This window comes from Manacus vitellinus, unplaced genomic scaffold (assembly GCF_001715985.3).
Source record: "Manacus vitellinus isolate BGI_N305 unplaced genomic scaffold, ASM171598v3 scaffold_39_pilon, whole genome shotgun sequence".
Classification (NCBI taxonomy): domain Eukaryota; kingdom Metazoa; phylum Chordata; class Aves; order Passeriformes; family Pipridae; genus Manacus; species Manacus vitellinus.
Window position 1 is genome coordinate 5,351,266 of NW_021940534.1, and position 25,441 is coordinate 5,376,706.

Consider the following 25,441-nt stretch of genomic DNA (forward strand, 5'->3'; position numbering starts at 1 on the left):
GATAAAAATTATTTTTTATATTCTTTAAATTAATCAGAAAAAACATTCCACGTTAAATATATCTTATGCAACCCCTCATTATAATGCAAAAGCACTGAGAAACAAGCCATTTTGCTTTTTTAACTCTCAGCACTGAATTTTATAGTAACGCCCATGTTGCATAATGGTCTAATAGGAAAAACTTTATCAAGGATGTCTGGCACAAAGAAAAGTTAAATCCATTGTGAAATTTTTCCTTTAAGAGTACAAGATATATTTTTAGAGCAGGTATGCAAAAATAACTACTCAGAAAGTGAGTTGTATTAGTGTGTTGCCACACTAATCCCTGGACACTTTAATCATCAGACACACGTTAAAAAGTTCACAGATCAAATAAATAAAAAAAGCATTCTGAAAGTTAAAAGAACAAAAAAGATAATAAACCCTTAAATGATCATTTTCTGTTTGCTACAGCTTCAACTTCAGCTACACCTCTATTTTCATCATAGTTCTTCCACCTTTAATAGATAAAGAAAAAAGAAGAATAAATCTATCCATCATTACTACAGAGTGCAAAAAAGATGACACAACACTCATAAATATGAGAATATTTTCATAAATATTTAAAACATAGACCCTTTACTCAAAATTTTCCACTACTCTGTCACCACTTAATATACTCCTATACCAAGCAGAAAGAATTTACTCAGTTATGTCTCTGCTATTGATACTAAATCCCTGCTTATTCAGAGCTGGAAGCTTATGCTTTTCTTTACACCTAGACAGAATAAAAAAATCAGAAGATACTACCCTCCACTATATGCCTTGGCTCTCACAGTAGTGCACACACATTTTGCAGCATGAGATTGAGCAGAAAAAAAGCCAGTTCTTGCCAAAGCCAGCTAAATCTCCCCTCTCCTAACAGAAGATGAGGGCCTGACTCTACTTTGGTTCACAGAATTTTTTTTTAACAGGTAAGCCTTTAAGAACCCTTGATGCTTAAGATTATGTTTATTTGTCAGAAAATATCTGCCACCTCATTCACTCCCACAGCCCTCATTGTCCACAGGTATATTCAAGGTGTGTGGAGGTGGAAGAAGTCTCCGATTTCTTCACATTCATTTTTATGAGTTTTTTGGTTGTTTTTTGTAGCTTTCTGTCAAACGCCAATGAGCATATATCCACAAGGAAAAAAAAACCCAACCACCCCCACAAACATACTCTAGACTTCCATACATATTTATAGACTCGCATACTTTCTACAAGCCTTCACTCACGCATAGGTAGCCATCGATTCACTCGCATACACACACCCTATATCATTAGCCTTCTTTGATTACATACACGCTCATCTCCTTTACTCATGCAGGCACACCAGACACCGGGCACACTCACCGGTTTTCTCAACACCTAACACACGCAGATTCCTCTCGCTTCTCTGGGCGCACACCAACCCCTCGCCCAAGCAGACACGCACACACACGCTGTATGCCTGCTCACAGAGCACACACGAAGGCACGACACGCAGGGACTCGGGAACACAAACACCAGCCCTCCCCTGATGCAGCACACAGAGGGACCACCGCCACCGCCAGCCCCACCGCCTCCATTGTGCACCAGCCCCGGAGTCGGCCACCACCGCCGGCGGCGTCCGCTCGGCCCACCACCCACCCCGCCCGCCCAACGCACCCTTGCACCCGCCACTGCCCCGTACCCGGTCAGGTTACGGAGGGACGGTGCCGATGAGCCCACAGGCTCAGCACTTGCTGCCAACGACCAGCGGTTTGACATGGAGTTGTCCCCGCTTCCACCTTCATTGGTGCCGCCGCCCGGACCGCGGGGCGGGAGGGATGCGGCGGCGAGGAGCGCAGAGGGACGGGGAGCGGCGAAGGGCGTCTCCGCGCCGCGCGAGGAGACAATTCGAGTGACGGAGGAGGGGAGACGTGGCCGGGGGGGAGCCGAGCGATCCTGGGGGATGCGGGGGAGCCGGCCGCTGGCGCTTCCGCGCCGCCTCAGGGGCAGGGCAGGGCGGCTGAGCCCATCGCCGCCGCCGCCGCCGCCTCTCTCCTCCGATCAGCAGCGGCCGCCGTCGCCTCGCCGGCGGCATCGTCACCGCTGGTCACCGGCATCACCTGTGAGAGAGCGCGGGCGAGGGCGGCGGCGAGGCGGGGCGGGCGGCTCTCAGGCGGGCGCTCCATGAAAGCAGCAGCGGCAGCGCGGAGGATCCCGGTGCAGAGGCCAACGGCGGCCGGAGGGAAGGGGAAGGAGCCGGAGGAAGCTGGGAGCGGGCGAGTGAGGCTTCGGCGCACGGAATGGCAGTGGAGGGCGCCCGCGGCAGGCGCGGCGGAAGGGCCGGGGGTGGGCACGCGCTCCTCCCACCACACGGAGAACCAGGATTCGGAGTCATAGTTTGACTCGAGGAGAGCGGGAAAGCCTGGGGCTGTTGTCGACGCTCAAGGAAACTTGCGTTGGCAAGAAGTATGTTAAATAAAATCTATATGCATTCAGATACATATACATAAATAAATATATATATATATATATCGAAAGGGAAAAATAAAATGATAACGCTACCCGGTATTAAAGTTGGTATTAAAGTTTATGCCCTTGTGTGTGTTTAAACATCGGGGAAGAGTACAATGAAGGATCTGAATTCTGAAAACAGAAGTGTTCTCACCTTGCAGCACACAGCATTAGCACACGTTGCTGCAGAGAGCGCGGACGAGAGCACCTCCGTGGCTGGCTCGGCGGGATCTGAGGATACAGCCCCGCTGGGGCAGAACGGGACAGGACGAAGAAAGCGGTGCACACAGGATGAATGTTGCTCGGGAAGGCCGGAGCTGCCGGAGCTGAGGTGACAGCACGGGTTGCAGCGGAGAAGCTGTCATCCAGATGCAACATCCAGGCAACGCTGTATAGCCTTCCTGCTTGTCCCTTAGAACCTTGGAGCTCCACAGTCAGCGTGGCTGCAAATCAAAGCCATCAAAAGTTAGAAAACGTCAGAAATCATAAGCGAATCTTGATTCTGTTACCATGCTTTAGTCTGTTCCTTTGCTTTATATAATAAGAGAACACAGTCTTTCAGCTGGACGCGGCTTCTCTCGAAGCACGGGAGGCACGGTGCTTACCCATGTAAAAGCCAGCAATCTTCCCTCCCATCCATTCTTAAATATGTGTCCCTAGGCCGTATTTAGAGTGCATACTTCTTCGCTGGCCTTTCTTCAGCAGTGCTTGCTATAGTACTTCATAAACATCATTTTATGTCACCATCCTTGATGAAAGGGGTTGGAGAGGTAACGTAACTAATTTATAGGCGCAATTTATATCTATATAAAATATGTACTTATATTTATATATATAAAATATACAAATCTAGATATATTTTATATTTTTTCTATATCTAAATATATATATTTGCAATTTATGTGTATCTTGTATAGATGCAGATTATAGATGAAGAGCCACAATAGATAAATCAACTAATATCCTGCTTGATATCAATGACTGGATTTTTTTTTTTTTCCAGATAGACTATTGGCAGGATATCTGGTTCAGCAGTGCTCCCAAAGCCCTTTGTTTGCAGCTGACAATGCTTGGCATTTCTGCAAGTAGGTATCAAGCCAGATAATGAGAAACTCACAGGGACCAGCTCCCTAGAGGGCTCTGGGTTTGACTGATTAAGCACGGAATCACTGTGTTGGAGAAAGAACTCAGCTGTCAGGCCAGGACCCTGTTCGACGATCAGGGTCCTCTCTCTCCCTCTTCTTGTAATCCCACCACCTTACAGTTGTATCATTCAGGCCTTACAGAAAATAGTTCCCTTTCTTATGCAGTAGTCATTAATTTTTACGGCAGAATTATTCCATACTTTAAGTCGGGCTCAGTGAGAAAATAGCATATTATTTAGGTTTGAATGTGAAACATACAATGAAATATTTAGAAACAGTTATTATGGTTTATTCTTTTTAACTTCAGCATGCTGAACTTTGAGAAAACAAACATTTTTAAATGTCCTTAAAAAAATCCCCAACCCTAAGTTTGTTTGTATTGTAGACCAATGACCCAAGAGCAAGCATATTCTGCAGGACACTGTGGTGTAGTCAAACTTACAGATAAAAGGAAAACTAACATTTGGTGACCATTTTAGTTCATAAGTCCTGTGGTAACCTACTGAGAGATGTCAGCAAGACAATTTGATAGGCCAGAGGCATGTATGGAAACATGCATATATCTGTATATAATGTTGCATTGGTGCCCAGTGCATATTGATGATTTTTTTTATTCCATACAAGGAAGAATGCATTGGAAATACTGGCTTTGAATCACTTGTGTTCAGAACTTTCTAAAACACCTTTCACAACGTTTTACCATCAAGGTACAGAAAACTCATTCACTTAGAGGTCAAGTGAGTAATGCTGTAGCCTGCAGACTCTTGCAATATTTGCTGGGGAGCATCCTTCAAGGTTGTGCAGATGCTCTCTCCCTAGAGACAGAGGCTTTGGAAATCTCTTGAGCCTCCCCCAGGGAGGGCTGATCATTCTGCAGCAGTGCAGAGGCTGCAGGAACACAGAGCTTCCAAAGTCCTAGGATAACAAACCGGCTTCCTTCCCAAGAGAGATCCACCAAAACTGCAAGGCAGCTTCCACTGAAACTCCACCTAAGAGGCTAAAAAGGGTTGTCAAACCTCAGTCATACAACATTTAAATTAATTGAACATTTTCTGATCAAACACCACCAACACACTTGGACAAGCTCTGTTGACAGTGTAGAAGTGATAAACGGGCAGAGACTCATCTTACAGGGTGCCATAATTAATCTCATTTATTCAACTTAGTCCTCATTCCATCATCTAGTGGGTGAGCTGAATACAAATTTGAATACACATTTGTCATGTGAAAACAAAGCTAATTGTATCATTGAGGAAGATATTGTTAAAGGATTGACTTTTTTTAAAAAAAAAAAGGGTGGTACATGGCAGTGACATTTCGCAGTAGCTCAATACTGGGAGGAAATCATGCTGGAGGAATAGAGTGCCTTTAATGAAGCAGCAGAAAGAACAGAAATTAAATCCTCCAAACTGTAGCTTCATACGAGCAGGGAATTGAAGCCAACTCTTTGTTCTCAGCAAAGACCTCTCACTTGGGAGGTGTTGCCACAGAAGTCCTGAGCTTATTAGCTCTCTGCAGGGATTATTATGAGCTCTGTAGGCAGCAATGTACAGAGCAACAGCAATGATGTCAAGGGATCCCCAGCAAGGCTAAGGTTGCTGCTGAAACTGCGAACTACAGGGGGAGTAAAATAAGGATGCTTGAGCAAGGCAAGCAAAGGCAGTGAGGGCTGGAAAGATCTCAGGGAGGAGAAATCACAAGAGGCAGCACTGCCCTGGTGATTAAAGCAGGGGAAATAAGACAGAAAAAAAATAAAGGAAAAAAAAGAATATGATCCTAATATTTCATCAGATAAGGTAGTCCCTTAAATATTAAAGGTTAAAAAAAGAGAAGTAGCTCTTTTGTAAGGGCCTGGTGAGACCACTTCATGCCCCTGTGATACCTTGAAGTGGGGGAGGACAGGCATAGCAGAGAATGTGGGGACACATCAGGGAGGGCAGCTGTGTCAGAGAGGGCTTTGAGGGCTTACTGGTAGGGTGGCAGAGGGAGGACTGGCAGGCTGGGGGTATGACCAGCTCTGGTAACACTCCACTCCACAGAATAGGGATTAAGAGAGGACCTGTAACTGCAGGGAAAACAGGGGAGAGGGGAAACAGCCCCACAAATAAACTTTCACCATTTGTGTACAGACAAACCCCATGTTTCCACTTCTGTGTGGTATTTCAGGAGCAGCCCACACAATTCACATGGTCTGCCTGACAGCCAGCCCTGAGCTATCACTAACAGCTTAGAGATTCCAGGCAGCCTTTACATGTACGAACCTGCTGGTGAAAGGGTCCACAAGGAACACCTGAAAATTTACACACGGACTGATCTTTATCCCAGATGAGCTCGCTTTCCTTCCAGTGTAACTCCTCCTCCCCTTTTCCCTCACAGCAGCTGCAAAGCAGTGCAAGGAGCCAGCTGTAAACCTTGACTTCGGTCAAAGGAAATTAGTTTTACAGGTGGAAAAGTAGGGTCAGTTTAGTTTCTCTGCACTGCGAAAGATTAGAATATGTCTACATAAGCTGCTATTAACTTCAGGTATTGCTTTCAGAAGCTGAAGAAATAATGATAAATTTCATTGGAGAGTCCTTGGCTGAATTATTTTCCACTTGGAAATGTAATGCTGTTCAAAATGCAATGATTTCTTAAGTCTTTTCAGAGAAACGGACAACACTGAGTATGCTCCATTGTCATGTTCTGAAACAAATATTTAATTTTTGCATAATGAATACAGCTTTTTGTCATAGTAAAATGTCCAAATAACAACATCTTTTGGTCCCTTGAAGAAAAGAATTCCCACTCAAGTTTTTCTAACCAGCACTGGCGATGTGGATTGACTGGCACTGCAATTAAAGATCTATTTTAACTGAATGGATAACTCCAGCACTGCTCATATATGCAGATATTTTTTCCCCCAATTCAAAGGGTTTTTCTTGGCCTTTGATTCAAGTCAGTGACGAGACATTACAAATGCAGATAGTAAATCAATACCTCAGACATTAGCAATAGATTCTGCATACTTGCCCCTCTTCTAGACCATGAATTTACACACACAAGTTACTACTCAATCAGAAGAATTGGCAGTCACAGCTAGTTGTGGTTTGAGAAGTGGGTCATTCAGAGATCCTTGGCCTCATAATCTCAGCTCTTAAAAGGCTGAAATGTGATCTCAGCCCCTAACCTCAGTGATGGATGAAGATGCCATGACAGCAATGTAGGAGAGGAAGGAAGGAAGTAAGGTGATACTACGGGATAAATATCCCAACTCTCCACAGCATGAAAGCAGCCTCACAGGTTGATCTAAGTCACCAAAAATCATCTGGAGAGGGCTTCCAGGGCGGCAGAGGGAGGCAGAGGTGCACTGGAGACTTTTCCCAAGTACCGGTAGATGGAGCGCTGTGGTACCGAAGATATCCTCTGCTCAGCCGGCTGCACCCTGCCAACAGGACTTCTGCACCACGGATACTACCTCCGGAGCGCTGCCAGAGCTTTACTGGCAGTGTTATTGCAACAAAATACCTGTGGATACTTGGAATCCGCAGTTAGAATATCTTTTTTTAATCATTATTTTTTTAAATTTAATTAAAGCGGGGGGGGGAGGGGGGAAGCGTCTGCTTAGTCTGCTTAGAGAATATTTCTCTGCAAAAGACATTGACCTTTAGCCAACAGTTTGCATGTATTAAAATACCTGAAAGATTGCACTTATCATGAAATAGAAAAGTCCCACTGGCTACTCACATATTTGTTTTAAACAATACCATTATTCAGAAAAATAAAGCTTTCTTCTACTCCCTTTGCACATCCTCACAAACACATGCATGTACACACACGCATGCGCATTCAGACACGTGCAGCAGTTTTAAGTAAGTACTGCTGTTAATATCAATTATGCTATTACTTATAAAAAGATTTTTATTTTTTTTACTCTTTGTGAACTCCTTTAAAGGAATCTTTTCTCATGAATAAGAATGTTATTAGTGTTCACAGGAAGTCTAAATTATCATTTGTCTTTCACCATATAAGTTGATTGCAAGCAGGCAATTAGTTGTTAAAATTGTCATTAGGAAACATTGGGAATAGTCTAACAGGATTGACCATTTTCAAGACGTGGATTAAACTAGTTTCACTGTTCCCTCAGCAGTTTATAAAGTAAAAGTGGGGAACAGCCTTTGCTCCTTGTTCTCTTCAGTGTCATGTTCAAAAAGGTTGTTTGGCTAAAATGCAAAAAAATTTGCTTCCTGCAAGACTTATTTCTTTCAGCCTAGTCCTCTCTCCCCCAATTATTTTTTAAATAACATACCAGAATCTCACAATCCATGTCAACAACTTGATGCATGATAGCCACATCAGGTTTCTCGTATGCTTAGGTCATTAGCTAGCAAGGACATTGTCAAGCTATTAGTTTTGAAGTATCCTATTTTTAGATTGTCTGAGAATTGCTGGAAGTTTCCTAGAGAAATCTGTTCCTTTATTAAACTAATTTTTATTTAACCCTCACATATGCATGTCACAGTCCAGACAGTATATAGGCATTTATACATAGTTTCTTCACACAACTGTAAACAATGGGATATCTGATTTGCAATACATTTGCATTTCTTTTCTGATTCAGAATTCAAGAAAACTCAGCTTCAAAATATCTGAGTTTTGTTGAAATATCTGTAACTTCAACCTTCACAGTTAAAGGGATATCTGCACATGTGTATCTATGATCTGTGGAACCCTTACACTGAGCTCCACCTTTCGTTTCCCTCTCAATCAATGCATTCTTGAGCAGACAGGAGGTGTCACATGAGCATCACAAAGCAGGACATTTCCTCAAAAATTCTAGTTTCCCCCCATGGCAGCTGTGCTACACAATGTGCTTTGCAATACCACAAACCTGCAAACCCACAAGCACCTCGGTTCCTAAGCAGGTCCTCCCACTGCTGACCCAGCATCCATTAAAGTCACCTGGAAATACCTGATTGATTTCAGTGGACTTCACGTTCAGTTCTGAATGGCAGAACTATCTGATCTTATCATATTTTCTTTTAATCTGAAAACTATGATTATGTTTAGTAGAACTGTTACAGGTGTTTCTAGAGATTCAATTGTCTTAGGGAAGGAACAGTTCCATTCCGCGAGTAAGGGCCACTAGTATGTATTTTTGTTCCTCTATAGTATAGGCCAATTTTATCTAATCTTACCCATTTTTTGATTATTATAACATGTTTGCAGCACAGATTTATTTAACCTAATTGGCCATTTTATCCATACAGTCTACTTCAGATAATATCTTTGAGGGCATCTCTTCTCATTTTGTAAAAAAGTGATGACAACCTGTGTTGTCATCATTAGTTTATGTCCACTGGTTCCTTGACCCCAACCATTTGACGGACAATTCCATGACAGTCAAAATCTGACTCCTGATTTTAATTTACTGGTTACTTTGAAATTTTTGGCAGCACCACAAGCATACATGAATTCAGACCATTGTGAGATTCCCATTTGAATTCCTGGAATTGTCAAACTATTTTACCAAGTCTTTGAATTCCTGTCATCCCCTTTACATTTTCCTCTCCTAGTTCCTAGTTCAAGTTGATCACATAAATATGCCACAGAACTATGCTTTCCAAAAGTATCTACCTCTGCAGTGTGGAGCAAAAGGAATCAAGGTAGACAAAAAGAGAAAAAAAAGTCAGTTCATCCCTACAGCAAGGGGATTCCCCTGTTGTGAGGAAAAGAAAACTAAAGTCACATGGAACTGCAGGTAGTTTTAACAGTTTGGAATCAGCCTTTGATACTTCATAAAATTCTGCATGTATGATGCCACATGGCACCAAAGTTTTTCTTCTGAGTGCTTGTTTGTATTGCCTTCAATATTGTCTGACTCTTCAGTAACACTACTTCTAAAGAAAGGAAAGAGTCAGCAGCATCACCAAGGTGCACGACCAAGAATCAGGAGACATGGCATCTCTTTCTAGACTAACCTCATGTTGACAGGTGAATCACATGGCCAGATTTACATCAGGCAGTATCATTCTCTGTGAATAGCCCTCTTGTTGCCAGTAGATCCCAGGGTTTGGGTAGTGCTCAAAACACAAAGAAGTCTCCTAATTCTATCTGCAACCCCTTTGGTTTTTGGTTTCTTCAGCTGGAAAAGTGAGATAACCTTACTTGTGAGATTTAGTTCATGGACATTTTAAAATGCACTGAAAGATTCAGACACACAGAAATCAGGAGTATAAAGTATTGCCAGATATAAATACTTTCAAAGTGGCTTTGTTGTTGTTCTGGCTACTTGCCCACAGTGCTTTGCATGCAATTTAATAGGTAGGAGAAATATTTAATTTAATAGATTTGTAAACTCTAAGGGGAAAAAAAGAAGAGAAAAAGAATGGTGAAGTACTTGACTGAGCCAGTATTTAACACCCTTCCAGAGGCACTCTTCTAGTTCCTTTCAGTTGGGCTGTCACGATACTCAATGGTCTTAAGAACGGGGAAAAACAGTCAGGTGAGGATGGGAAGTGTGCTTTCTCACTCAAAGGATGAACTTAGTCACTATGTCTGGGCTCCACTGTCCTCTTTCATCTACTGTAAGAAATCTCCTTCTTTCAGGAGGGGAAAATTTTGTCTTTTGGCACATAACTGATAGAGGCTTGAATTGAGAGGGTCACAGTGCAACACCCTCTTGCCACCCTGGGTCTGGAAGCAGCATTGCATGGGGCTGTGCCCAACAGGAGGAGCTCTACCTTCTGCATTTCATTTTCCTTCACTACCATTTCAAGGATTAGTTCAGGCTGGACTGCATGAAAGTAATGTGCACCTGCTTGCATGGAAATGCCTTAGGTCAGGCAGGTTTTGCAAACAAATGTACTCAATATAGGCCAGGCTCCCTGTCCAAAGCCCTAATTAGAGGTGTAGATCACAATTGGTGTAAGGATGCCTAAGGCTGCAATGACCCTGAAAATGATCATCCTCCCACTCTTCCCTCAGTTTCTACCCCAAAGACAACACTGACAAAGCTATGCAGAGATTATTCCGAGACTAGAATAACAAACTGAGTGGTCTGAAAACAAATACACCCGTAGGATAGTGAGCAAATGAGTTGTTAAGGTGGCATTCTTAAAACATTTTTAGATGGAACTGTACATAAGTATGTCCTAAGTCCTTGCTTTGTGTGGAAATAGTGGAAGAAAAAGAAGATAAAACAAACTTACTACTGCTAGGAAAGGCAGATCTGACCCACAGTGTCACTGAATGTAATGTTAATACTCCTGATACACAATATTAACTTTTGACTGCACCAGCTGCTATGAACCCGCTCTAAAATTCAAGTCCTAATAAAATATAAAGATCTTCTCACAAACGTTTTCCTCACCTTGTACTGGCTTGGTAAGGATCAGAATCAGTACAGTAGAATTTTTGCATGCAGGTAGCAGTCATCATAGAAAAAATAGCATAAGATGAATGCATAAGGTTAACAAACTTCCTGAAGGCATCAGAATTGAAATATGTTTTCTTGTAATATGCACTGAATAATGAACCCACTTTTAAACAATCAATGACTCAAGGAAAACAATCCACAAAATTAGAAAAAGTCTTACAAAAGGGAAAGGGTCACTGCTAATTTAGAAGTTGTTTTCTACAGATATTTTTCCTGTCCCTAATCTGACATCAGGAAAAAATTTGACTGGTTTCAGGTAGACATTAGCTGTCCTGTCCTTAGATAATCTTTGAGAGCTGAGAGAGCAGGAAACAATGTATACAAATACAGCACACTTGAAAAATATTAACTAAAGCTGGGAATAAACTATTCTCTAATGGAGGTTTCAGACTTGATTAACAAAGAGAAAAAACTGAAGCAGATACTTTCCAAGGGAAATGTATACAACAGAACTATTCCAGGTTTTTATGACTTGATCTTTAAGAATGGCCAAGAAAAGATTTAATTTTGTTTACTTAAACAGCTTACAAAAGAAAAATGTCTCACTGCTCTGCTCCTTTTTCAGACAGATTCCAGAGCAGAGGATTAGTTAACAGTGTGGTCTTACAGTGTATACACATGTACTACCTCACATCTGAAAGAGGAGCTTGGTCAGTTTGCAAAATGAGGAGAAATGCATGTTGGTTCAAGTTCTCTGTTTCTGTCAGCCTCTCTGGGTAAAGCAGCACAGTGGGTGAGGATGTGAGGGAAAAGGTTTTAAGCATTGGTTTCCACTTCTCACTGCAAAAAAAAAAAATTACCCTTTCTGCTTCTACTCGTTTGTGTAGGAACAAACAAATACAGCTTCTGTAAAAACCATGACAGTACCGTAAGTACTAATAGCATCAGTATTACAAATGCATTAGTAACTAAATCCTCCTAACTGGGGGCTGAACCCCTGAGAACGCAGGAACCCTGGCACACAGCCTTCCAGACAGACTGTCTGTCTGGGGAGGAAGTTGGAGTGAGTGGCTGCAACCTTCTTGCAGACAGAGCTACCAAAGGAGACCAGCGCTGCTCAGAATCCCAATGGTGCTAGCTGAGGAGAGCTGTGCCACCAGGGTGCAATGAGTCAACACTGTCTACCAGCAGCTACTTCTGCCAGAGTTCTTCTGGAGGGCTGCCCAAGACTCATAGCTGCCCTCCCTTCACCCACCCTCCTCTCCAGTCTGCATGGCACTGTACTGGACACTTGGCCACTGCAAGGCTTGCTCAGGATAAGGTGCACACTCAAGGTTGCTGCTTGCCTTCCTTTTGGATGGAATCCTCCCTGCAATTCCTCTCTCACCTTCAGCTCTTCTGCTTCACATGTTCAGAGGCATCCCACTCTGTCCAGCTTCATCTAAAAGCATGCAGAGGATCTTAGAGCCTAGAGCCTAGAGTAAAAACATCTTTCAGTTGAAAATTCCCAGTCTTTTCCTAAAGCTTTATAGTGGAAGGTGCTTTGCTCATTGTGTCTTTTTGGCTGTATTATTCTTATTTTGACCAATGCAAGTACAATCTGCTTTTTATGCCAGGGGCTTGCTGATTATATTAAATTTTGATTTTGCAGTTTTGAAAGGATTTTTAAGAAAAAATCATCCTATATGAAGAGATCACTGAGGTTACTTAGTCTGTTCAGCCTGAAGGAGACTGAGAGGAGACCTCATCACAGTCTGCAACTTCCTTTTGAGGGGAGGAAGAGGGACAGGCACTGATCTCTTCTCTGTGGTCACCAATGACAGGACCTGAGAGAATGGCCTGAAGTTGTGTCAGGGAAGGTTTAGACTGGGTATTAGAAAAAGGTTCTTCACCCAGAGGGTACTGGAACAGGCTCCACAGAGAAGTGGTCACAGCACCAAGACTGACAGTGTTCAAGAAGTGTTAGAATGATACTCTCAGGCCCGTGGTGTGACTCTTGGGGATGGTCCTGTGCAGGGTTAAGAGCTGGACTCGATGATCCTTGTGGCTCCTCTCCAACTCAGCATATTCTGTGATTCTGTGAAAATTAGAACAGGACTCATCTCCAGACTGAGCCGAGATCTCATTGGTGAATGGTGAATAAGCAAGACCAGATGCCTCACAGTGGTGAATTGCACCTTTTGTAACATGCCACAATGTGGCAAAAGCTAATCAAATTCAGACTCGGTAAGAATAAAATGTTGGATAGGTCATAAAAGACCCAAAAAAAGAGAGACAGGTAAAGGTAAACAAGCAGACTCTCAGCTGGTGTGCATTTTGTTATGTTTCATCTTTCACTACAGACCTTACAGTTTCTACAAGGTCTTGGGAGATGTTTTGTAGCCTCTGGTGCATGAGATGAACTTGGTTTGGTCAGGCTGTTGCAGGGATGTGATTTAGCAGAGCAGATAATCCTTTCAGTTCTACTCCTCCATGAGGGTCTTTTTACTAACCATGACGTTATGTTGATGGTTTGCAATGTCACTGTTACCTCTGATCACTCTGATCTTCACAGGCTGAACCATAAATACAAATAAGAATCCAAAAGAAATGTCGAATATGTGTAGTGGAAGGCCAGACTCTGGCACCCAAATTACTTTACTCTTTTACAGGCTCCAGTATTAACAGTGATGTCATTTGTGAAATACAAAATTGTCCAACAGAGATTCCCCTGCCAAGGCATTAAATAGGAGATACTGACCCTCAGTGCTTAAACATGTTTCAATGCAAACTTTTCATTCTAGGATGCTAATTGGAAAAGACCAAAAACAAGAAAACCTAACATAATGTCATGGGCTGTTGTACAACCACCTGAGCAAATAAGTTACAGTAGCTGTGCTTGTTCTCTGCAGAACACGGCTAGATTTGATCTTTTCTTTCAGGTAGATGGTACTAAAATTTTACATAAAAGTGTCAGCAGCTTTAAATGTAGCCAGGTAAGAAATACAAAGAGATCAGCTTCAGGGAGGCATATTTGGAGAGTGTAGTCATATTCAGACTCAGTTTTTACCAGGTGCTGCAATGAAGCATGATAATATAAACTGAAAGGATGAAATTCCACACCAGAGTGAATAGTCCAAAAACACACTGCTCTGACAGTGTTCCAAATAAGTCAAAGCTTAGACGGTCTGTAAGTACTGCCTAGGTTTTAGTCAGGTTATCCACATAAGGCTGAAATGTCATTCTTCATGAAAACAGAAATAACAATCAAAAAGTACATTTCTGAAATGACTCCATTTACCATACTGCTTCCCACTGCAGAGCCTACTGGGTTTTACATCAACCAGGCTTTGTTTCAATAAGCTCAGCATCATGGAGATTTCGGTAGCAAGTTAAAAAGTTACCTTTGAGATAACACTAGATGTGCATCAAGTGTAAACAGTGAGCTCTCTGAACAATTAACATTACAATTATTATCACTAATACATTGACCATAGTCCAAAACATGTCTTCATGTTACTCACACAATAATACTAGAAGCCTAGCAAAAGTCTGTTAGTGACTATAACCTCCTATTTTCAATGTTTTGATGCCAATCTCCTGAACTTACTCTAATTTCCCTTCTGTTTCTTATAGTATATCACTGGGCACAACCATTTGCTCCCTTTACTCCTAACCTCCATGTCATTCAGCTGCAACTCATTTTGACTCCTCAGCTGACTCAATCAAAGACTGAACTGGAAGAAAAGGTCAAATTTCAAGGCATGCTATATATAGAGAGAGATAAATAGACAGATAGATAGATATAGATATGTATCTATCTTTGAGCTGAGGGAGTAGAACAAGTCCAGAAACACACATGCATTCTTTATTATTACTAGTCAGAAAGAAGAGATCCTCCATAAACCATTGTATTTTGCTTTTTGATTTAGTTAGTAAAGACAACAAGGGTATTGAGCTCATGGGAATCTCTTCTACTAGAGTAAACAAACACTGATAGAAATGCGAGTAATTCAGCATTGGCTTTGTGGCCAGAATAGCAAATGACATTGGAGAATTAATGTTTCATTACCCAAGAGCCCACCTATAAATGCAGCTGGAATTAACAACTGCATGCTGGGATGCCTAGCAGTAGTGATGAGGGAGATGTAATATGCATTTAGTGCTGTTTCAAAGCAGTATTTCAGCTGGGAATGTTACTCACATTATAAGTTCCTTGCGAGCCAGCAGTTGAATCTGATTTCACAGACAAGTAACATGAGAGCCTAGAAACATTTGATCTACCGGATATTGCTGGCACTGCTTACTGCTGCCTTCTAAGAACACAGACTTCTGTCACGTACTTTCCTTAGGGCACAAATCGCTTTCTGCCTTGCTCAGGAGGGGACGGTTACTGTAATGAAAATGCAAGTGTACCTTATATTATCCAAGAGACATCAAAGACTTCATATATCCTTTGACAGTTATGTAAGATATGATCTGCAATGCTCCCCGCTCCCAATTTATACTTCAGAACAATTAGAATATTTATTAGCAAACAGGTATTGATTAATCAACACAGTAACTGCAGCAAGGGCATTGAAGCTGCAAAAGACTAGTCTACACAGAAACTAGGAATTGAGGACAGTCAGGCAGGTTTTCTTCCTGCAGGGCAATCAAATTTTGCTGAATATTTACATGTCTAAATTTCCTTTCACATCTGCAGCTTCTGTCTCTTGAAAAACAGAAAGAGAACTGACAAACATGATTCATAGAGATATTATTGGGAAGGCAGGAAGCAGAGACATTAAATATCCCAATCTGCTATTTTTCACTTCTGAAAATGTGGTAAGAAGGATCAGAATAATGTTCTTGGAAGTAAAGTGATCTTTCAAAAATTAATAACCCATCTGTAAGCAGAAATCAGAGGTCCATGTCCTCCTAATGGCTTCTACTCCAAGTTCACTTTCTTTGAATGGCCTATCCGCAATATCAGCTACTGGTTTCTTGTGTCTATATCCAGAAAAACCAGTCAAGTTCTTCGATATATCATCTGCTGCTGCACACAGGGGTGGTCAGTGGCCTTCCACATGCTCTGGCAGGGGAAAATATTCAGCATGCAGCACCACAGATGGTTGCACTGATGGCTGGCATGTGGCAGCACAGTCACAGGAGCTAGAGGTCAGTAGTCTCCTTAGATGAGACTTGCTAATACAGTAAATTTTTGTTTAGGTTCAAGGAAAGACTCCATGTTCAGATGTCTAGACTCTTTTCTTTAGACCTCCTCTTCCTTTCCCCTTGTCCTGTAAAGCCCTCTCCACCTCACAGATGATTAGGAACCTCTCATATGCTGCCTAGCAGAAAAATAAAAAAGTTTTAGAATTACTTCATTAACTGTTTTCTTAACCAGCATTTCAGTTATGCTCTGTGCTGTACCAGCATAATTGCTGGGTTTTGAGGAGGTTATTGGGCATATCAGCATGTTTGTTCTACACTATAATTGTCGCAGATCATCATACTCCTGGCAAAAAATTTGAATTATTTGTGCACTGCTTTAATCCAGCTGAATTCAAAGGAGGCTGACAGAGCAAAGAGGACTCCATTATATATTCATGAGAAGAAGTAGTTTATTTGCTTGTATTCACACACCCCCCCACACACCCCCTTTTTGACTAAGTCACTGTTAAAATATGAACGAGATGCATGTTGACACACTTACACCAGACACAGGAGACCTTGCTTCTGTCATATATATCTTTGTTCCAAGCACTGCCTTGCTATGTGCTCATTGTCAATTAATGCCTGAGCTGCACTGGAGCTACTTTGAAAACAAGATTTAAGGTGAGTGGTGCAACTTATAGTGTCTGGTCCAGAGGAGGAATCTAAGGAAGCACATCTGAAATATCCAGCCAAAAACTAAGCTTATGTGAGGATAAAGCAAAAGAGCATCAAATGACTGTTTTTAGTTTTCCTAGTCTTTGCTTCTGATAGATGAATGTTTATAGCTGCAGTTTTCAACTATGTTTTAGGTCGATGCAAGACCTAACCTAAGGAATAGCTAAAAGACATAAATCATATTTACAGCTACATCACACTTCCTTAGTCTAGGCCATCAGCACCTGCCACATTTTATAATAAAAGAGGCAAAAGAACCTAACTAAGCTAGCCATAAACCATGGGTGGAGGTGAGAGGGAGGGTCTGTTAAATAGAGGTGAGAGGGAGGGAGTGTTAAACCAGCCTAGATCTGTGATTTCCATCATGGGCAACGTCACTCAACATGTACAGGGAAAAGAAAGCAGGAATGTAACCAGGCCACCATGAAATCTGAAGAACTTCAGAATGCAGCAGGCTGGCCGAGAAAAGTCATCTCCTCTGTCCTTACTCCCTGTTTTTACTCCTGCCATCAAACTGTAAATGTGCATCCAAAAGCATTCACATAGAGGAGATTAGTGAAAGAAATGGGGCTAGCAGAAAGCAGTACAAACAAATACAAAGCACATTTGATGGTGGAGGTGGCACATCACACATACTCTTCTCGGGATGGGGAAAAATGAAGATCCTAACCCTCCCTCAGGCATTTACTTTCAAACTGTCCTTTGCACTCACTTATTTTCTTACAAATCCTGTGCAGATTGTTTGGCTGACAAATGCTAACCTGGAAAAGCATTAGCTCTCACCTTTCTTATAGCAGCATAAAGTCCTTTCTGCTGCCTTATCCTTAGATCCTTAATCAGTTATCATTCTTACCATCCTGAGACTGTTACTGATGTCAAGTAACCCCAAGTTCATGGCTATAACTTTGCTATTCTATTACTTTTTTTTTAGTAGTTTGTTGTATGGACTCCATTGTAACATTATGTTCTTTCAAATTAGCCCTGCTGGAGAATTCTAATCAGAGAAGTGAGTGTATTCTCCATTATATTTCCAGACTGCAAAGACCAAGTAAAAGAATGATGCATGGCACAATGGACTCTCATCAAGGGTTAGAGAAAGATACCAAATGAAGACTACAGAGAAGTGAAAGACTAGTTTTGGTTTGCAGATGTCAGTGCATTACCCAAGATCTTCTCTTGCATTCTTTAAGCAGTAAGGTTTGTGGGGGTTTATGCTGGTTTTGAGAAAATGGAAAAGGACATTTTTTTTTTTCATTACCTGCTGATTGTGAGGGGTTTCAATCCAGCCAGAAGGTTTTTTTCAAGAATTAGCTGTTGCATGTGAGGCTGTGCATGTAAGCATAAGAGTTTGCACCAACAGAACCCAACTCTACTGGGAGTGTGAGTTCAGAAGATTACAGCTTTGAAGTGCAAAGCCTCAACCAAGGCCACTTCTGCAAATGTAACCCCTGATTTAAGAAATGACAGTAAACATTCTTCCCCCCTTTATAGGTAGCAACTTTTATTATACAGTGTACTATTTAACATCTTCTTGATCAAACTATCTCTGAATTTTGTAACTGTTACTGCCTTGGAATTACATAACACATGCTGATATTGGGTAACACTGTAATCCACCTTCCCCCAATTTTTTAAGTAATCAGAAATATATAAGAAAGTTTACAGATTTTTTAAGATAAGTGCCAACATAGCAAAGAAATTATCCAGCTTTTCAGGAAGTCTGCTTTGTACGGCAGTGTTTCAACTCCTTTGGACATTCTTAGTAATTTACTATATTCCTACTACTGCTACTTTTCTGTCTGTTTCCTCCACCTCCAGATCCAATTGCTGAAATCAAAGCATTACGTCAGAACCACAGTAGGCATCCCTCTTCCCTAACTCCCCTCAAGGCAGAGTGTAAAGACCTTTCACACCAAAATGTGCTGGAACCAGTCAGATTCAACAAGTAAAACTTTTTCTTGGAGGCACAACATTTTCATGGTGAAGGATCTCCATTTTAACTTTGTGAGACTACAGTGGAGAAAACTTCCAAGGCAGGATTTTCCTGAGGCTTCCTTTCCTTAAGGGAGGAAAAAGCCAATTCAGTTAAAAAAAAAAAATATATATATATATATAAATATAAAAAATACAAATATTTTACCAGAGCAGTTCATAGAACATGAATATCAAAAGCTTTGTTATTTCATGATTCAGGTTTATCCTACACTGGACCAGAGATAAAACCTCCATGAAGCATGCAGGAATTTCTACTGCAGGCTTAGGTGTCTTCTGCAGCATCTAATGCTGGATACACAGAAACACTATCAGAAAAACAAGAATTAAGAAATCAGTGTCTTAGGAAACACAGTAACAAGAATAATTACCCTGCTGATATTATTGAATTTGTACAATATAAGCATTCCCTAACCACTGGGAGCCATCCAAAATTGCTTTGCAAAAGAAAGTTTCATCAACCTTTACCCACATTTTCCCCATACTTACAAAAGCTCTGTCAGTTGCAGTAGCTTGTGAATTTTTTTGGAAATAAAACCAGAGGCTGTCCCTTTTAAGGCACTCTACCAGTAGCCTTAGGGCATCATCAAACATTGTCTCTCCAGGAGGAAAGAGTCCAGTGTTGGGTAGCTCTAACCGAACACCAATAGCAAAAAAAGGGTCAAATCCAAGCATTGCTGTGGGAAAAAAGCACAGAGCATGGTCCTGTTTCCCAGTCAAGGCAATTGTTTGCCACCCTAAAGAACACTATCTCACCCCCTATAACGTGGCATAATCTGACACAAGACCACATGCCCCCTCCTCACAGAAAGTAACACTACAGTGTCAGAATTGTAACTGGCTCCCCTTACAAAGTCATCCTCTGTTCTGCTGAGAGGGACTGATGCAAGTGAATTGATCTGGAAAGTGTCCTACTTACTTTGAAAGCAAGGGAGAGGATTTCTGTAAATCATGATGGTTTTTTACTTCAGTCCAGTCTTGACTTACAAGTCATTAAAAATTACCTTGATTTGAAGCAGGAATTTTTCCAATGTTTTTTATTTCCTCCCTCAAAAGCCTGTTCTGTTCCTTCAGGCTTACACATAGCCTCAGAGGGCCTTCTGTTTCCAGTAGGGTTCATATTGGCCGAGCACATGAAAAGCAGCCTTGATGGTGGGTGGCTTTCTGCTGTGAAGTGTGACACCGACCTCCGCCTTCCCCTGACACTCACACCTGCTCCATATAATTCACATCATGCTCTTAAAAACGAGTTCAGAAACCCCTTTGATACAAGTTCATCAAGGTCTTACTCAGCCAGAGGGATACATATGATTTACCCACAGTGAACCTGCCAAGAGGCCAGTCTGCTTAGTACAATAGGCTGCAGTTTTGCACCAGTGGGTTTCAGCTGAGAACCAAACAGGTGTAACAAATTGGGCACAGTGTGCCCACCACATCAAACACAGACAACTCCTGAATAATAAACAGGTCATGGGAACCTTATAAAGCTCTCTTTTTGCGTCTTAATGAACGCAAGAGATACATATTCACAGTGTGTGGTTGCGTTTTGGCCAAAAACAAACACAAAACAAAATTAAAAACCTAAACAAACAAAACAAAAAAAACCCCACAACAACAACAAAACAACAACAAACAAAAAAGAAGAGAGACAGGCTCTGAACTGATCCTTCTTCCAATAAACTCAGTGGGAGTTTTGCAGTGTGCATCAAAACAGTTTGGTCCCTACTTTCACAGATGAGTTTCCTTTCCCCCACATCACCTGCTCAAAATATCAGTAAGAGACAGCAGGTCAGTTTAAGTAGAAAGGGGAAAGAAGATTTGCCAAAATGAAAAGAGAGAAAGAAGGTATTAAATCTTCCCAGGAGTCATTTCACCAACCTAATATCAATTTACAACTAACACTGAAGCAGAAAGACAGGAATCTGATTCATATGCTCTGTGAACACAAAATAGACCAAGTACATAGATATTTAAAGATTCCTAAAGTGCCAGCTGAAACTGATGCCAGTAATAATTTGAAAAAGGATAAATTTTTTTCTGAATAATATCTGGTGTAAGACAGTAGATTTCTGTAGTTTTTCCACAGAAGATGATGCAATGCCTCGTGAACAATAGATTAGGAATCATAATCATGATTCACCAGTTATATTTGCAATACAGATTGCCTCTAGACTTGTAATTTGTTTCCCTTCCTAAAAGATGCTTTCCTTGTTCAATTAGCAGATGTTGCTCACTGCATGATCACACCTAGTGTGCAATTAAGAACTGTTTATATCTAAAAAGGCTCAACCTAAGCAAAGCTTAAACCTCAGAGTTCTGCGCTTTCAAGCTTCCACTGTTTCTTTAATGAATTAACTATGATTTCTTAGGAGGTGAGGGAGAGGGAGGAGGGACCTGTTTGTTAAATGCTTGTTGAATCTTTTTTGCGATTTTTGTCCTTTCTTTTCATGTGCTCTATCTCTGTCCTATGCCTTTGCTCACTGAATCTAAGCACCTTTCCACCAATTCTGAGTCCTACTTCTGATCTTTCCCAGCAGCTTCCAATCTCAGACTTCAGGGGGATCACCAAATTTTTTCCTCCTGAGAACAAAATTCTCTTCTGCCTCCTCTTTCTCCCCTGTATTAGCAGTGCCTCAGCCATTCAGCCTGGACCTTTTCTAAATAAATTAACCTGTTTCTAAAACCATGCCCAAGGCATACCCTCAGCAGGGCATGTGGCATTCACTCTCACAGAGAACACGTGGCCAAAAAGTGGATCTGGTGAGAGTTATCATAATTTCTCAACAGGCTTGGCCAAAGACAGAAAGCAGAACAAGGGTTTGGGGTAACCTTTGCAATAAGTGGTGCCATTTATTAACCCCGCCTGTAATTACACGAGTCAATAAGAAACAAGCTAGTTGTGCCCAGGCAGCTTTCCACTGACGTAAGGGAACACGCACAGCTGCCTGAAATGAGCCCGCTCTCTTTGGCGAACATTCAGTAATGGATTTGCTGCACCTAAAGCAGTTTTATTTCAACACTTACTTTTAAAAAGCAGCAACCGGTTGTCCACACCCCGGTGATCTGTGTAATTGAGTTCATGACATAATATCACAATGTTTACTAAGAAAGTGGCAGATGGTAGTTATTGGCTCTTTTTTTTTTTTTTTAAGAAAAAGGGCATGTGTATATATCATGGTTATACTCAGGGTATTCCTGTTGAAAACAACTGCTATTTAGTAGAGGATATTAAAGCTTGTTTAAGTAACATGTACTCCATGAGAAGAGTGGCAGATGGAGTTAAGAAGCTCACCTTTTGTTTTACGTAAAAACACTGTCTAATAAGAGGTTGTGTGTTTTAAAAGACGTGTTCCTGACATAATTTGTAATCCTTTCCTGGAGAGAGGACATAAACACTCTGACAAAGGTGGCACAGCTCTGAGGAGAGGGCACTTCTCCAAGGCAGAAGGGCTGGGCTTGCAAAAAAGAAAGGTTGGTTCTTTATAAAAACAGCTGCTGAATCTCAAAGGGAGAGAGAAATAAGGGCAACCACATCATGCAGCTTTATGCTCAGCTCCATCAAAACAGCAGATACAGAGCAGGCAGATCACAGTTGCAAGGTGCCCATGAAGGACAGAGATTTTCACTGGGCATTCAAAAGGACAAACTCTCAAAAGAGAAGGAACTGTCTTATTAAATCCATAATTAAATGGCACTGGGCTGAAATTGCACAACTTGCCCTATGCTTATCCTGGCTCTGCAGACCTATCTGATGGATTGTATTTTCTTAGCAGGTCGAAATAGAAATGCCATAGCCACCTTTTCAAGAGCCAAGATGTGGTCAAGATCAAAGAGCAGCAACTTTCAGACTGCTGCTTCTGAATAGTGTTTTGCTAGGTACACGTGACAGATTGTGTAAATCACATAAACCTTCGGTCTGCAGACCCCTCTTGTTCCCTCATGATGCAGATGGGTCTGTTCTTTGCCGGTCACTGATTCTTCTCTTTCTCCCTCAGCCTCAGTGGATAGAACTGTCTAAACCCTTTTAGGTTGTTTCCACTTCTCTCAGACCAGATTCCACCTTCCCTGTCCCACAGCATCTGGGAAATGGAGGCAGTCTCCCCAGTGTTGTCTGAGGAAAGTATAGCACATTTGTCTTGGTGGCTTTCAGTGGCTGTTTTCAGTGACTACTTTTCTACAGATATGCAAGAATGGTGCAGATTTGGGGAAATTATTTGTACGCCAGAGGCAGATGGTTTAATAATAGTGGTCGACAACATTGTATCAAAAAAACAAACAAAGAAACAAACCAGACCAGTGGGAAAGCATATATTAATTAATAACAATTTGAGTAAGGTTTGAAGAAGAAACTTGTTTGATTAGTGTGGCCCTTTAGGTAGCAAAACATTAATGGAACGTTTTCTACCTTGAGTATTTAAATTGAAATTACTATTCCAGGCTGGGCCACATATTGCAACACAGGATCAGCATTTCCTGCCATGAAATCAGTGAAAGTAATTCAGAAAGCTGAAAGCAGAGAAGATGGCAATGAGAAAATTATCCTTAGATTTTTCCTTAAATGATGCAGATCTAAAGTATGACATTAGGTTTATGAAAACATTCTGTCTGATGCAACACCTGCTTATGGGCAGACAACAAGAGTATTTCCTTTCTATTATGCAGTCTGGTGCTTACTGCCAGCACTGGCTTTGCAGTGGAACAAGGCTGTCTCAAAATGTTTTGCTCAGCTAAATCTCGTGGACCTTGGCCTTTAGAGTCTGTGTGTTTGTGTATGCAGAAAGGACCCAGATGTTGCATCTGAATTAATACGAGCCTTCATGAAGATTCAGTAAGCTTTGTTCCTTTCTAAACTGAACAATTCACTGAATACTAGACTTCAGAAAATAAACCTCACAACCCTTGGAGTAAGATCTCTGGCCTGCAATGAGTATTTAACCACCACATAAGCAGAGTCAGTCTTTACCTTCATAATTATACATGTAATTACTTTGAGCCTGGAAGAGCAGTAACAAAAAGAATACCTCTTCAGGATATGCTCTAGTTAGCTGCCTAGGATGTTCTCTAGGAAAGTGAGATTCACAAATTAAAATGTACTTGAGCAATAAAGAATTATGAATGTTTTTATATCCCCTTTCAAAAATGAGTGGCTAAAAAGTAGCCACCATCATTTCACGCAGAGCTGTGATATAATTGCTAGAGGCCTAGAGTTATGTTTCCAGGTCAGCTAGGGCAGCATGAAGATTTTGGGGATCTGTTTTTAGACAGAAGCATCTCAAACTGATATTAAATAGCTGAATCCTGTTGGAAAAGAGCCCTTTGCCTACCACCTTAGTCACAACTGTTTCCCCCAGGTAAGGCAGATGCTGCTGAAGTAGGGCCTGAATAAAATCCAAAACATTTTCATTTCCTTGATTTGATTTTTAAAACACAAAACCAGAGAGAACCTTTACTGCATTCATTACAGTTTGGGGTTGCTTTTAAACAGCTCTGCATTCAGCAGAATTCCATGCTCCATTTAGCAAACTTCTATTTTTCAGTTTTGCAGACCAGCAATTGCTGAATTGCCAAAAAACGCATTTCACTCTAATGGGCAACTCTAAGACAGAGGCTGTGCTGTGCCCACCTGGGTTGCTAGTGAGTAGCAAGAGGGTGCCAAGTGCATGACAGAAGCAGTGATTTGCTGGCAGAAATGTAAACACAGCAGGAGAGATTGGGCTACTTGTAATATAAAAATAAAAAAGTACAAGAGCTTTTGATACTACACTTAAGGAAAAAAGTAATAGTGGGAGCTGACAGGGAACAGACTGTCTGCCCAAACACTTTAGCAGCATTGAAGGAGAAGAAAACCAGAAACTGGAAAAACATCCAGCCTATATCTGACATGGCTAATGACAACTATTCATCTGGGTTCTCACTCTCTTTGCCACCATCTCAGGAACTTCTCTGTGAAACTTTGGTGGCATATCCCATCTGCTAGGACAGCACAAGGATGTGCGGCTGACAGGACCACAGCATCTTCCTCCAGGGACTGTAAATGAATGTGCCAGCTCTGCTGCAGCAACCATTGCTCAGGCCTGAGGCTGTAAGCGTGCAGTTGCTCACTTGCTTTTATTTTGAGACCAAAGGCCACTGTCTCGAGAGCTCAGTCTGTCCTTGGCAGGGGTTATCTTGGTGTTTGCTGTTGATGGAGACTTGGGGAAAGAAGACAGAGGTGGAAGTGGGGCTTCAGAACTCAAAACTGATTTGAAAAAAACCCCAAACAAACAACTTGCTCCTGGTAAGTTCAGCTATTTGTCAATCTACATAAATGTAAACAAAAAAATTGAAATAATTTACAAAAAAGTATAGTGCACTCATTTGCTATTACAAAAATCAAGTATTTTAGACATCACTGTATAAAAATAGCCCATGACATCAGCTCTGTTTTTCATCAGCTCCAGAAAAAGCTGTGGGCTACAAGGGATGCGTGTGGAGTTGGAGGCATTTCTAGGTTGCGGATCGAGGACTGTTGGGAATAAAATCAAGTACTAAGTCTGTCTCATTCATTCAGGGAACAAAATTTACAACAGGGGAAGGAAGCAAACAGAAGCAGCTA

General features: G+C 41.5%; 1 protein-coding gene across 3 annotated transcripts in view; it reads right to left on the minus strand.

Moving 5' to 3' along the window:
* Nucleotides 1–25,441, minus strand: part of TMEM170B (transmembrane protein 170B) — a 98,382-nt gene that overhangs the window by 12,613 nt on the left and 60,328 nt on the right. For all 3 annotated transcript variants that reach the window (XR_001921319.1, XM_018077691.1, XM_018077692.1), the window contains one exon: nucleotides 2,657–2,945. The gene's annotated coding sequence lies outside the window, so the exon portion shown is untranslated. The remainder of the gene's footprint in view (nucleotides 1–2,656; nucleotides 2,946–25,441) is intronic.